Source organism: Rhea americana, unplaced genomic scaffold, assembly GCF_003343005.1.
Source record: "Rhea americana isolate MKP2758 unplaced genomic scaffold, rheAme1 scaffold_314, whole genome shotgun sequence".
Lineage (NCBI taxonomy): Eukaryota > Metazoa > Chordata > Aves > Rheiformes > Rheidae > Rhea > Rhea americana.
This window is the reverse complement of record NW_028186440.1, coordinates 330,294-344,823: the sequence shown is the minus strand read 5'-3', so window position 1 is coordinate 344,823 and position 14,530 is coordinate 330,294.

Below are 14,530 nucleotides of genomic sequence, written 5' to 3'. Positions count from 1 at the left end.
AAGCCTTTTTATATGCAAATACTTTATTGTGTTTGGATTTTTTTTTTGAAAGCAAAAACACAATAGGACATTGGTTATTTCAATTTACATATGAATATCCAGAATTCCCTTTCTACATACAGTAATTCCACAGCCCTGGTGGTATCTGAGAGTGTTTAAGGTCTGAGGTAAAGTGGGAGTGTGCAAGTTGACTTCTCCGCACTGAGCGCTCTGCACAAATGAGGGGTCTACAGTATTTTGGCAAAAATAGAATCTCTTTTTGCAAGATATCTCATCTTCCCCAAGTAAGTGGTGGCAACAGCATTATTTCTAAAGCAGGGCATCTTGAAAACACTTACAAATATAACTACCGTGTCTCCTAGTCACTTTATTCCTAATGCATCCGTTATAAAAGTGCTTTGCTGTCAGTTATGATATATTCACGCAAGCCTGTGAACTAGAGCTGAAATTCAGCCGTCCATCAGTACAGAGCTGAATACGTGAGCCTCACTCCAAGCAAGGCCAAGCYCCGCTCACGAACATCCTTGTTCTGAGCAGCACCAGCCAGTGCCCTCTGCATTGCACCCTAAGAGCTGAAATTCCTTCCTGAAATCAGGTAAGAAGATAACTGCGAGAAAATCTTTAGTATTCCAGACAAAATAAGACTGGACCTGCAAACTGAAAAACTCCTTTCTGGGTCAGAGACCAAAGGAAAGGTGAATTTTATGAACCAACTCAGTGATAGCAGTTACGCTGCACAGATGCAAGTTCATATGGGATCTGCTCTGCACTGCTGAAACTTAGAGCTAATAATCCATTGGGTTTGATACTCTCATCACACTCAGAAGGCCCCGCTAACACACATTCCTCAATAAAACAAACAGCCCAGSGAATCATAATATTTTAAGTATTTAAAATTTGAAAATCTAAATGGGAAATAAAACATTTCTTCTGAAATTGTTTCTCACATTGAACTCCTTGCAGCAGCAAGTTCTACAAGAAAATCAATTACGTAAAATTGACTGCAAGGCAAACTTTGAGTTAGAAAATTAAAATCATTCATATTTAAACAGACCTCTAGAGATTACAGTTCATTTCCAGAAATTTGCAGCGTTAAGAATCAGAGGCAGCATTCTTAAAACTATATATTGATTATTTATAGTACCTTATCTAAGCAACCATTACTGTATAGTAGTCAAAGAAGTATTCACTAATAATTAATATTTGAAACTTCAATTTGTGAAATGGCTTTATAAAAATGTTTATTACTGTTTCATTATTTCAATTTTCCATGAGTTCTGCTTTTATTTCTCTGTCAGGGATGCTTTTTCCTAATACAACTTATCCTCTGTTTTTTTTTTTGTTTGTTTGTTTTTTGTTTTTTTTTTTGTCTCACACAGTCACATTCGAACACATGAGAGGCAGATAAATCTAACAGATTTTCTATGGAAAACTTTTACTTTAATGATACTAATAACAACCTGGCTATACAATAAATCAGAGAGCCTTTGGATTCCCTGRACTAGACAAATAGCCAGGAGCATGGATTCCAATTCATTGCCTGATGTTGGCTTATTTAAGATACGGCATATTCACTTTTACTTTCAATTCATTGTACTGCTAAAAATAATTGGTTTTAGGTTCTAAAAGCTGTAAGTCATTCTCCTGAGGGAGAATCTATGATTTATGTATGGATCTGTATTTTTATGTGGTGGGGATGTGCCACGTCCCATTCCCTCCCTTCTCCCCCTTTTTTTTCTCCCACACAAGCCCTTGGAGCCAGTCACCTAGACTGGCTGACGGCTTGGAAAACTATTTGTTTTCATGGTTAATGTGCCACCAGATTGGCCAGAGTACTCAATTTACCCCGAGGTTACATTCACCCACATCTAAAGCACTCAGCCTCCTGTTAAGCTTGTTTCCTAGTGCAGGCTTGTCCTAATATAATCTGGCAAATGAGTCTGGGATASAACAGAATCAGGCTCCTGCTTAACCAAGTGTATGAGGCTTTGATTCATTCAGAACAGAGCTCTCAGCTTTCCTTGGGGTTTTCAAAAGCATGGAGAGGGAGCTGCAGAAAACACATGTTGTCGAGGTTAGCAAAAATACCTACAGGATTTATCTTACGTTTTCCTTACAAAATGCAATGTAAAATGCTGAAAGGCAGCAATTTGCATAGCTACTGCAATAGCGGTTGAATGAATGTACATAGTTTTATCACACATATATTTTGCAAATGTAGTCCTAATTTCCTAAATTTCACCATTTATGCAAGACTTATTTTGATAACAAAAGACGACTGGCAGTCTAAAACACTTTTAGGATAAAGTGAGGCTTCCAGTTCAGAAACTAGAATTTTCACATCTCCTTTCTCTACAAAGTGCCTCATGGCTGATGTACACGTATAGAGATTACAGCATGCGGGTCCCTGCTCTTCCATGGATTATTTTCTTCTGCTTGGACAGACCATGCAAGGCCTGATCCAGCTCCTGCAGCCATTGGAAACAACTCCAGTTGACTTCAGTGAGATTGGCTCAGGCCCTTGATCTCTCTGAACATATTCCTATTCAACAAGCAGCAGATATTGATATAAGCAGAGAAGGGGAGAGTGAGTGACACAAATCTCTTTCCAGACAAAGGAGATTCATGGGCCAGTTGGAATTATGACCCATTTATACTCTTTATAATGAGCTGCATGGTCTTACAATAATTGTGTCTTATGCTTTTCCTAATGCTCTTAAGGCATTTCATGACCAATTAGCAGCTCAAGCATGTCATCACTAAAGAACATTTTGCAATAAGCAATTAGGGATTGATGCAGGGTGAGCTCTCCATCACCGCTAAACACACGGTTACACCACCAGCATCCAGGCCAAGCAGGCAGGCTCTGGATTACGCATTTCTTGCAAGCATATTGTCAAGGCTTTCTACTTTGCTCCCCCTAGCCCCCTGGACATTTTTCATCTCACTCAGGTGAGATTAATAAAATCYTCTGTTACCGTGCTGCATTACCTTTAATTCAAATACTTAGGACATGATCTATTATTGAAAATGTCATCTAGAGAAGTAATATCTCTGGATTGGAAGTCCATCCCTAGAATGACTTCATGTATTTCTGAAATCTTTCCCTATAGCTCTGTAAGACTCTCAAATGCATCCTTCCTGCCTCTTCAGTCTTACTACTCCTTCTATATTTTCCAGTTAATAGTCCTGGACACATCACTACCTTCTCAGGTCAAGCACAGCGTAAGAGGGAGAGAGACCTATCTCGGTTCCTCCCAGCTGTAGTAAAGTCTAGCAGTTAAGTGCCTGGCTCCCATAGCTATTTAGAGTAACAGTAATGCTGTTAATGCTCCTTTTATTCCAAAGATAAGGGCTGTTGGATTTAAAATTCAAACTTGCACTTAAAGAGCTTCCTTATCTGGCAAAAGTAGGCTATCTCCTCTCCATGCAAGAGATCTGTGGCTTTCCATGCTCATCTGCCTGGCAACAGTTTGCCTCTTCCTATCTGCAGCAACAGTCTAATACCAGCATCTTGCTCTGAGATCCGCACTGGAACTTACAGTATGATTTATACAAAAAAAAAAGGTTCTTGTTCAAAGATTAAATTCCTTTAGATGTCTGACATTGGACCTCTATACTGCCAACATCACACAGGATGTAACTTTTCAGTAGTTTAAGCAAGGCATGTTTTGGTTTTGCACAACGGCACACAGTCTATTATTAACCTTTTGCGTGAGAGACGTGGCGGTTTCCCCACGGTTATGCCAGACAATATAGTTTGATTGCTTCTGCCTCCTGTCAAATCTCCAACTGTAAACGCGTAATACGAAACGAAGAGCAGAAAAACAGCCAGAAAGATCTGCTAAGGCAGATAAAACAATATTGGGTAATTAAGGATTGGAATCTATATGTGAAACAAAACAAACTCACTGTTTGGCTAGTTTGATTGGCACTGCAAGATTTAAGATTACTGATCACACTAACTGTGAGAAAGCTGGAGGAGAAAATTCATCTTAAACTAGGAAAGATCAAAACTACAGGGAAATATTTAATTTATTTAAAGGTTTTATAGAAAGATTTTTCCTCCACGCAGAAACAGGAATAGAAAATGTTTTTGCAGCAGCAGCAGCTATAGCAGCAAGTTAAATGGTGAGAAGCCATCCGATCTTTTTGCTAATATGTACTGCATTTTTCCTATGTGCTCAGACCTGTGGCAAATGTAGCAGTAAAGGAGAATGAATACCACTGTTAGAATAAACTCACAGCAATAATAAAACATGAAGAATTCCTTTTATGCTTGCTACATTTATATATATTAAAAAAAAAAAAAAAAGCGAAGAGCTCCCTCTTTCCCCTTACTGAAAAAAAAAATGGAGTAATGCTCAGAAGAGCAGTGCTGAATCGTGAATTACTACTATGAATGCTGTATCGCTCGGCTTCAGGAGGCTCCAGCCACGGCTCCTGGAGCACAGCCTGCTTTGCACAGGAAGGCACCAGCATCCACAGAGCAGAATGAAGCTCGCTGTTAGGTATCTGCTCCACAGCTCCTGCTCTTTTGCATGTCTTGCAGAGATTACATTTGCTCGTGGCACCCTTCAGCTTTGCAAAGTGTTAGTCTCTCCTGCATCCAGCTGCATCTCTYTGCCTACCAAAGAGAGTCATGAATTCCGGAGTCTTTAATTGCATATTTACAAAGTAATGATCTCTCTCCTTTGGAGAAGGAATCCAGCCTGCATGCAACTGTTACAGTGTATGTAAGGAAAGGGTGTACCGTAGATGCACAAWTTCCCATTGGCTTTAAATGGGATATATAAACAATATAAAAAACAAAATCAAGGAAATCAAGGATCAAGGAAAGATCAAGGAAAAATAGAATGAAACGATTCCAGAACATTGTTTCTTCTTCCCCCTAATTACGTCTTCTCTTGTACACACAGTTATCTACTCTCTTTTCTAAATGAGGAATACATTCATGCAGTGCTAGCCTCACCCAAACTAAAAATATTCTAACTTTATTTCCCAAAGTGAAGGTGTCAGTTGAACCAACTCATCAACTGGAAATTGCTGTGCCTGTGCCAACCCAAGCCTTCCATACTGTCAAGTGAATGATGCACATCCTGACAAGCTTGACAAAACAGACCATTTCACAGTTGTGAGCTTCAGCATGACAGAGCCAATGTATGTTTTCAGGAGGTATGTTTTTTTTCCTAAAAAGCTACTACTGCTTCACCTCCCCTTTGCTACCCAACAAACATTAGGCGCTCTCTACCTTCTTTCCTTCAGCACAAAGAGAAAGACTGTAGTAATTATTTCTAAATAATGATTGCCACCAGAGGAAGGCATATTAATAGGAGCAGTGGTCTTGTGACTAATGTACTGCTAGGAGATCAAGTTCAAGACTAAGCTCTGTGAGGCTGCTGGGTGGTCCTGATACATCAGTTGGACTTCCCAGCTTCCTGCTAAGGCGCCTGGGTGAGAACGCAGTCCACGACAACATGGCCTAGCTGCTTCCTTCTTCTGAAAGATTTGAACTCATTTTCCTGTGACCCAGCCGTAATGACCAGATCACAGAATATTCTGAATGTGTGTCTTTAGCCACCTCGGAATAAACAATATTCGAGGGGACCGGAGAGAGTATGGCTCTGCAACAGAGTGAGTAAAGTAGACATCAGGAGAGGGGAAGAAGCTTCCAGTCTGTTCTCCAAAGAATACTGGAGTACTTAATTTACTAAGATCCTGGTTGAAAATTGAAGATGAATGCTAGACAGGCAGTGACACAGTCTTAAATTTGGTCATAACACTACTTGGGGCCAAACTGCTCTGGTACAGGAGCATCCTACTCTCCTACTCGCTTCTCTGATGTGCATCATGATCCTCAACAACATCAAACTCAAATCAGTGCAATACTCCAGGCTAATTCACACTTTAATAGGATTAAATACAACCGCACATATATAGCGTAGCAGAGGAGTACATGCCCCTACCTAGAGACAGACAACTGTCTGCTCCTTGAATGCACAGAATGCTGTTTAATCTTTTAAATTTGCCCCTGCTACATTGCTGGGCAGTAAGGTCAGGATATGGCAAGTCTCAGTAGACCTTTAAGATGAAGTGTAAACTATTTTCAGTTGTATTGGTTTTGGTAATGGTCTTGACAGAGGTATTTTGAATTGCAATACTTAGCAAAAAATGATTGATTCAATCCTCAGAAATTAGCACAAGATTCCCATTGGTTTCAGAGGCTCAGAAAAGTTACACACTGCACAGAAGCAGTTTTTGAGAAATAGTTATAAAATAGAACAGTTACACTTTTATATTGAAACAATTTCCTTTGGAAAGTGCCATTTCCACAAAAGTGGGTTTTTTATTATTTATTTATTTTAATGAAACACTATAAATTCAGAACAATTCCTATTARGAAATAGTGAAAATCTTCCTCTTTCATTATTTTCAGAATGAGAAATGTTGATATTTAATTTCAATACTGTTTGTCTTTAGAGATGATGCTCATATAAAAAAATAAATTGAAACAAAATATTTGGAAAATATTGAAATAAGACATCTGATCTGATCTAAAATTAGTATCTTTTTATTTTATTTTATTTTATTTTATTAGTATTCTTTTTATTTTTAACAAAGACAAATATTGACCCCCCCCCCAAAAAAAAAAAAAAAAAAAAAAAAAGCTTTTATCCCACTTGGAATAAGGAAAACTTCTGCCTTATTTGGAATAAGACGAGTTTATTTCAAGATTTTCATAGAATGAAAAAATATTTCCCAGCCAGCTCTACCAAATAGACTACTGTGTCTCAAAGCTGTAAATGCAGTTTTAAGATCTTGCATCTATTTTTTATTTGTAGTGATGGTATGATTATATCTGTAGAGGTAAGTCAGGTTTTCCATGACAACAGTGTGTACTTCTACATTTCTAGCTACTGGTAGTTTTTGAAAACACATGTATAGGAGAATACAGAAAAGAACCTTCCTAGCAACAGAAAAAAGAAAGAAACAGTAAGAATCTAAAGAGGCAAAATTAGGTAATGCAAAGAGTAGCAGAGCTTGTTCAAGTAAGTAATTGTATTAGTATTGACTCAGTGTAACCATATCTCTTTCATAAACGAATGCTTTGCATGACTGGTTTTCTATGAGTATAAATACATTGGATTTTTTCTTTTTACTGAATTTTACAAGAAAAAAAAACAATTACATAGATGGAAGTGAAAAAAAGCCAAGCCCTAATATTTTCAGAGAGGAAGTATGAAACACACATAGCAAAGAATCCAAATGCAACCAGGTATTATTACACCTGCGAAGGGTACATAATCGTACTCATCTCCATTGGGAAAAGTCCCCAGACAGAACACCAGATCCGAATCAATCAGGCGTATCCTATTTCAAATATCCTTCCCCACCTCCCTCCCCCACCACTGACTACGAGGTTCTTTGTGGGTCCTCTTTAAAACCTGAGTTTCAGGCCCAGCTCCTGCCTTTGCGAGATTGCTCCTGTAGTCCCTGCTCATGCTGAGTAGCACCTACTCATGCGAGTAATTAGAAAGAAAGAGGAGGGAGGAGGGGGTAAAAGCATCCCCCCTCCACTTCTTATAGTGCTGCAAAAAAAGTACATCATATATCTTTGCATTAGAAATATAAGTCCTTGGGAAATATTATAAAAAAGATTATGAACTTAGCTTCTGAGATCTATGTGACTGAACCAATATGAACATCTACAGATAAAATCTCAGACACTATATCTACAGATATCATGTGCAGAAAGACTTCGGAATTGAGCCCAGAGAGAATTGCTAATGTGAGAAAAAGTCCCTTATGTTTTTACTAAAATCTCAAAGTCTGACATTAATAAATAAAAGGAGTTTTAGGCTGTAAGTAAACTTGCATTGTACAAGGGACATGTCTCCGCTGACTAGTTCAATTTGCATGATGATACCACCCTCAGATTCTGGCCAAGCTTTCAAGAGATGTGATGGTTAGTACTACTATTAAGGAAGGTCTTTATGGTCAAGTCACTAGTTTCATTTTGGTATGAGCTAAACAGGAACCAAACATGTTTTCTTTACAATGATATGTACAAAATTCTCTTATATTGACAACATCAGTGATATGTTTGGAATCAATCGATCGACAGCCAAGATCTACTCCAGTCCTCCACCTACAAATAAGGTCCTGTAACTGAAATCCACTGCCTTCCCCTCCTTCTGATACAAACACACAGGAATGCCTTACAGTTCAAGTCAGGTTGATCTCTCTTCCTAGGTCCAGATTTGCCTTGGACAAGACATACCAGCCAGCCAATCTGAAATCTTTACTCTCTTGAACGACCATTCCATGCAGTCTGGCATCCCAGCTTTGATTCTTTGGAAAAAAAGGAGGAAAAGACAAATAAAAGTATATCTGGCCAGTTCTGCATGTGCAAGTGAGAGGACAACGAAGAATAAATACCCCAGGGAATTATCTGAAGACCTGAGAGTGAGGTAAATTATAGACACTGTTCTAACGCAGAGCTGCAAGTGGTATGAGCAAAGCCAGGACGATACACACAATGCCATTCCCTGTGCCATAACCCATGAAGAAAGGAAACAGCTCCACAGATTCACAGAAGGAACTGCAATGTCTCTGTCACCTAATTTCATACATATAGGCTGTACCTTTCTTCCAGAAGATTGATTAATGCATATTTTGTAAAATATATAWATATATATATATATATATATGTATATATACACACAGAGAGAGAATGTTACTTTTGAAAAGGGTAAGTTATAAAGAAACTACCACTTGCTTGTTAAAGCATCCTACTGTTTAACTATTCTCACAGATTGAATTTTATTTAGGGATGAACATACCCAACTTTGATCAGCTTTTGGATTTTGCCACATTGTCAAATGCAAAAGCCCATAATTACAGTGACATCCACGTCAAAAAAGAGCAGGCCCCATCTCTTTGCTAAGCACACTAAGGACAAAGCTGCATAATACTGTCATATGATTTTCTAACAGGATTGGGGACACCTGCACTCCCTCTAATTATATTATTTTACTTTCCCAGTAGCTGTAAGGTGATCATCAGCGAAGCAGAAGGATCTGTTATGTGCCAGAAAGAATAAAGGGCTTGCTGTAAATGCTAGCTGTGTGCCAAATGCCACTGGACCTTTCTACAGATCATTGAACAGCCAACAACTCTGGTCTGGAATTAGGCTAATGGTTTGGAGAAAAAGTCCTCAACTGAATCAACCATTTGGACACCTGGCCGCTATGATTTAGGAAAATTATAAAAGAGCTCACAGCATTAGTATGTTTATATACATAAGGGAGACAAATTATCTGCTGAAAGTCATAGAATAGCACATTAGGTTTAAAAACTAAAAGCTTTTTACACTTTTTACACTTATTTCTCTCTGTGCCCTCTAACACAGAAGATAGCATACTGAAGGTAATATTGACAAAAGAAAAAGTTGGTGGCAAGTGTGAAAATCCTAAAGGAAGTGATAGGTGTTTGCCAGCTAAGTATATTTTTCTGACAAAAAAGAAAACTAAGAAATGTGAAAATATAACTAGAAGTAACTACAACTTTGAAAGTTAATAGAATTAATTTGCACTTGATATAAATCTCTAGAAGTCTCAGCTCTTCCTGTAAATAATAAACTTCCTTCAGTTCCTCAAATGTCAACAGGAGTTGAAAGCATTTAGTACCTTACAGGAAGTTGCTCGGCAGTACAGGGTAGTGTTTATAGTGCAGCTCTTGGAAGTCTTGCTGATATGATAGGTTCTTCAGAGAGAACAAAATCTTGAAGCAAAGAAAATCTTCAGGGGCTCACCGTAAGTCACATAAATGTTAATATATTTATGATGATTGAATGTGAAAAATGTTAAACCTAGGCATCATTTTTCAGATTGGCAGTGATTTAGAGAGCTGAAATTGTTGCTTTTGTAAATTTAATATAGCTCAGTGCCAAAAGAGGAGATAGAATGAAAAATTATGAGTAGATCTGCTRAAGCATTTATAACACTAGTCTCTACTGAAGAAAGCTTTGTCAACTTTCATGACTTATCTCTCCACTTCTATAAAACATGGTGCGCATGTAGCTGTCTAATCTTTTGTGACTTTTAGTCACAATATTTAGCTACCTRAGAGATAAAGTACAATGTAACACCATACATTTCTGCTTTTACAGTCTCTCTCAGCTTTGGAATTGTGAATGTTTCAAAGTAGATGACATACTCAATTATTATCAAGTAAATTTTGTATCTGTCATTTGATCCTTTGTGATAGTGAAGGAAATGTAAAAAGACTAAACGTGCACTACAGAATTAAGCCTGCAAAATATAATATAGTTATTCTATTGTATACAACATATGAAATACAAATTAACTGTCAGAAGTTTCTGAATATATTTTTCTACTTCTAATGTAAGTTTAGCCAAAGTTCTGATGAAGTCATATTTCTGTCTTTCAGATATCTTTCATATATCTTTCAAAATATTATTCATTGTCCTTCTGAAAAAGGAGTTTTGCTGTTCAAGAGCTCTGTTAGAGACATAAAAAGTAGTTCTAGGGGAAAAGAATAGTGTCTTAGTGTAATTCAGCTTTAGCTTCAAACATTGATAGATCAGAAATTCTCCTTGTCTAAATTATTATAATTTCATTAACTTCACTAGAGCTATACCAGGTTTTATCAGCAGATGAACCCGATCTTTTCTTTTCTGAAACAATTCATATTATTCTTCTAAAGGATATTTTAGTCTCTACGCTACGCAAACTGTCATAATTGTGAAATGGTTATCTGGAATTAAGAAGAAAAGAGTCCTGCAGGAACGGTGACAATGCAAGCCACTTCTTTTACTCTGTCAATATGGCCCTACTTTCCATTCAAACAACTTATCCAAGGATTGTAAAGTCAGAAGAAAGCCCTGCAATACTTTACTCTGATTTCCTGTCTAGAGAGGTTGTCAGAATTCCTGGACTCAGTTCCCCAGTGGATTGGAGCATGTGAAAAATGTCCAGTCTCAGTTCAGGCATGATCAGTATTGCCATAATGTCATACTGATTTGCACATCAGCCTTTCTCCCTATTTGTTTGCTTGCATGTTTTTCATTCTCATTCTTACTGCGAGTATGTTTAATTTTCATTTGGGAGTCTGAAGAGTCTGTTCCTGAAGTGTTGCTCTCTGCATAGGTACTTCCATTTCACACTCAGTTCACTCCTTAAACCATCTCTTTGCTAAAATTTGTTTTATCACCCACAATTAGATTGAGCTCCAGGACTTTTCTCTTTCCAGGAGAGAAAGAGTAATAAAGTCTCTGGGCCAGGTCAGTGAGTGGCATCACTAATGAAGTTATCTCTGTAGACAAAGTAAGAGCTAGACGCATTTCACATTTTTTAGAAACTACCAAACTACTTTCAGAMAGCAATAACTAATGGTCACTGCTGTTCTGAGCTAGCTGCTAAGCTAGAAAAGAAGACATTTGTTATCTGTCACATCAAGCACAATTTTTACCAGGCCAGAGAAAAAAACAGGACCTTATCTTTCACTACTGAAATTACTCAGAATTTGTCTTTGACTTCTCTGGAAACARAATAGATCTGCAGAACAGGATTCATCTCACCCAGCTTTCAATCTCTAAATGTGATCTACTTGTTCAAGCAGTCTTTATGGTCAGTAAAGGTAATTCCTATGGCACATTCCTCCCATCTAAAACTTGACAGATGAAGCTCACCCAGCATGAATGTTTCAAATGACTATAAGAGAGACTTCTTGGATGCTCGGAGTGATAGCATAAGCAAGAGGGGAGAAAGAAGACTCTGATGATGCGATTCAGGGAAGTTCCCATAGGAATATGGTCTGAACAGAGTGAACAAGAGAAAGTGTGGATCCCAGAAAAAAACACAAAAAGGCAAAGAAGTTTTGGAAAGGCAGAAACACCAGGAGAACCCYGTGGAAGAAGTGCACAAAGGCAGGAGGGATTTGCTGCAGGTGTGCTGGATTYGATAGCAACGTCCTGCACCCTCTGAAGAAAATAAGTCTAGAATTGCTGGAGTTTGTGAAAATCACAGTCACCGCACCGATCTATAGAGCCTGGAGAAGCAACATTTGTTTTTCTTTATCGGGAAATATTTTGCCCTTTGGGAAAGGTGTTATCTGGGAGATTTTGCCACTCTCCAGTACATTCTCAGGGAAGGAGAATATTCTGCAGGGAAAGGYCCTTGCAGTGCATATATGTATAGGCACTCATACAATTACATTTTTTATGTGAACTTGTAACTACTACTATAGTTATTGCACTGCAAGTACTGTTTATATATGAATTTTTCTCTTTCTCTCCACACACACACATATTTAAACACATATGAATCCACGTATATATATTTATTAAAAGATTAAGCTGCTACTATCACAGCAGCAGGATACAAGAAAAGGAAAAAYATTAAATTTGGTTATACCATTTCCCATCCTGTTACAATGCTGTGTATGAAATCTATAAATTCTAAGCAGGTTTAAGGGGGGATTACCGCACACTGATAACTCAAAGCTGTCTGAAAAGACTCTTTTCTGATTAAAAATAAAATAATAAACATTATAATACAACCCTGGCAGTAAATTTTGCATCTACATCTAAAGGARGTGCAGCTTTATTAAAGCGCATGAATGTGCAACGTCTTAAAATTTTCACTGAGCTGTACTGCAGACTCCACTGCTGCAATCAATACTCCAAACAGCCCTATTTTTCTTGAACAAAAACCATACATATATCTGACATTTGAGGAAGCCAGGTGAATAAATCAATAACTAAACAAAAATGCACTTAATCACATCTACTTTGGACAGATGCAGAATGGAAAAACCTATACTGTCCGCATATTGCCTTCTGCTTAACTGTTAGAAATGATTCTGTGTCGTAAATGACAATGTCCTGTTGTTACAGAGTGCTGCTGAAACTAGAAAGATTATAGAAGCAACTAATTGCGTGCCAGCCAGYGTTAGACAGATCTATCATTCTAACTCAGATACAGTTTGTTGTTAGGGTACTTTAGCACAAATACATCCATAACTTAATTACCAACAAATCATGCATTTTAAAAGTRTAACAGCTTTACTGGAGTATTTAGGAAAGAGTCAAACACTCAGTTTAATCTTAAATCTACTGRGCAGCATTTTCTTATGTAGAGTCAACTCCAAGGATGAGTTTAATATACACAYACACTTCATCTTTCTGTAATGATTTTAGGTGGTGACCCTTTTTGGACATTTCTYAGGGCATTGCAGATTATCATTAAACAAGCATAATAGTTCTATTAAATCATTATGGATAACTCTACTGCCTTGGGCAAAAAACTCTATGTCCAAAGATTTGTTTGTGCAGAGAATGGCTGCTSTGTTTAAAGCTGCACCTTCACCTGACATAATTTTCTAAAGCCCTTYGCAATAACTGTAATACAAAGGGTGGTTTAGAAAAATGCAATTTTATTTCTTCTCTGCTTTAGCCATAAGCATTTCAACRTTATTTGAACATCAGCAACAGTGCATCTTACAACTTCAAAGTCAAATTCTAATCTCGAACTGGCAGTGCACCTAGAGATTAAAAATTCTTCTACGACTGGAAGAAACTGATATTTTCAACAGAAAGAAGTGAACCAGGAGTTAACAGCATGACACTATAGTATCACTCAGTTAGAATTCAAAATTTGTTTCCTGTAAGAAAATTCATATGAGGAACTTTAATATTATCTTAAGATTTCTTCTAAAATGTTAGGAAAAGAATGGCACTGTTAAGCTTGGGAAGAGTTTTGTAGCTGTTATTAATCTGGAACAAGGGAGAAATTCCTCCCTACTGACCTTTTCAATACAAACCTCTACGTCTGGCTTTCTGAAAYCAGGAAGTCCAGGTAATGTCTTCTATTTTCAAAATGTGTAATCCTGAAAAGAAGAAAATGCAAATGGCTGGCTGAGATCTCTTTTATTTTCTGCCACTTAACAGCCACTGTCTCTTTAGGAACACAGTACGAGATTTCTTCTTCTCAGCAGACAGAAGAGCYGTGGTGGAGTCAGCTTAAACCATGGAAACTGTGAAGCAGCTACCAGATGTTTTCAGGTCCTGTTGGCACCGAGATAACAACAGCTCAGGCTGGGCACAGTAAGGTCGCTCAGCCAATTCAATACTGCCACTACCGCCATCCAGTTTGTGTGCCTGGAGAACGTGTGGATCGCTCTCCGGTTGTATTTTAGGCCAATTATTTCCGAGTTTGATCAACTCCATGCACAGCAACAAAGCGTTGCCATCCTGCTGATACACATGGAAGTAATTGCTGTTGTAATTTCACCTATTCTGGCGTTCTGTTATTTAATTAGCTGATAAATGCAGTATTGCATGAACTGAAATAGCGCTTTAATTGCAAAATTAAACTGAGATGTACACATGAACTCCAAGTGATTTCTATAACCGCCTCCACAGCCGGCTGCGTTGCAGCTGTCCCATACAAGGAGACGATACAGGAGGGGAGCGCGGCGAGAGCGCGGGGCTCGCGCGAAGCCCCCC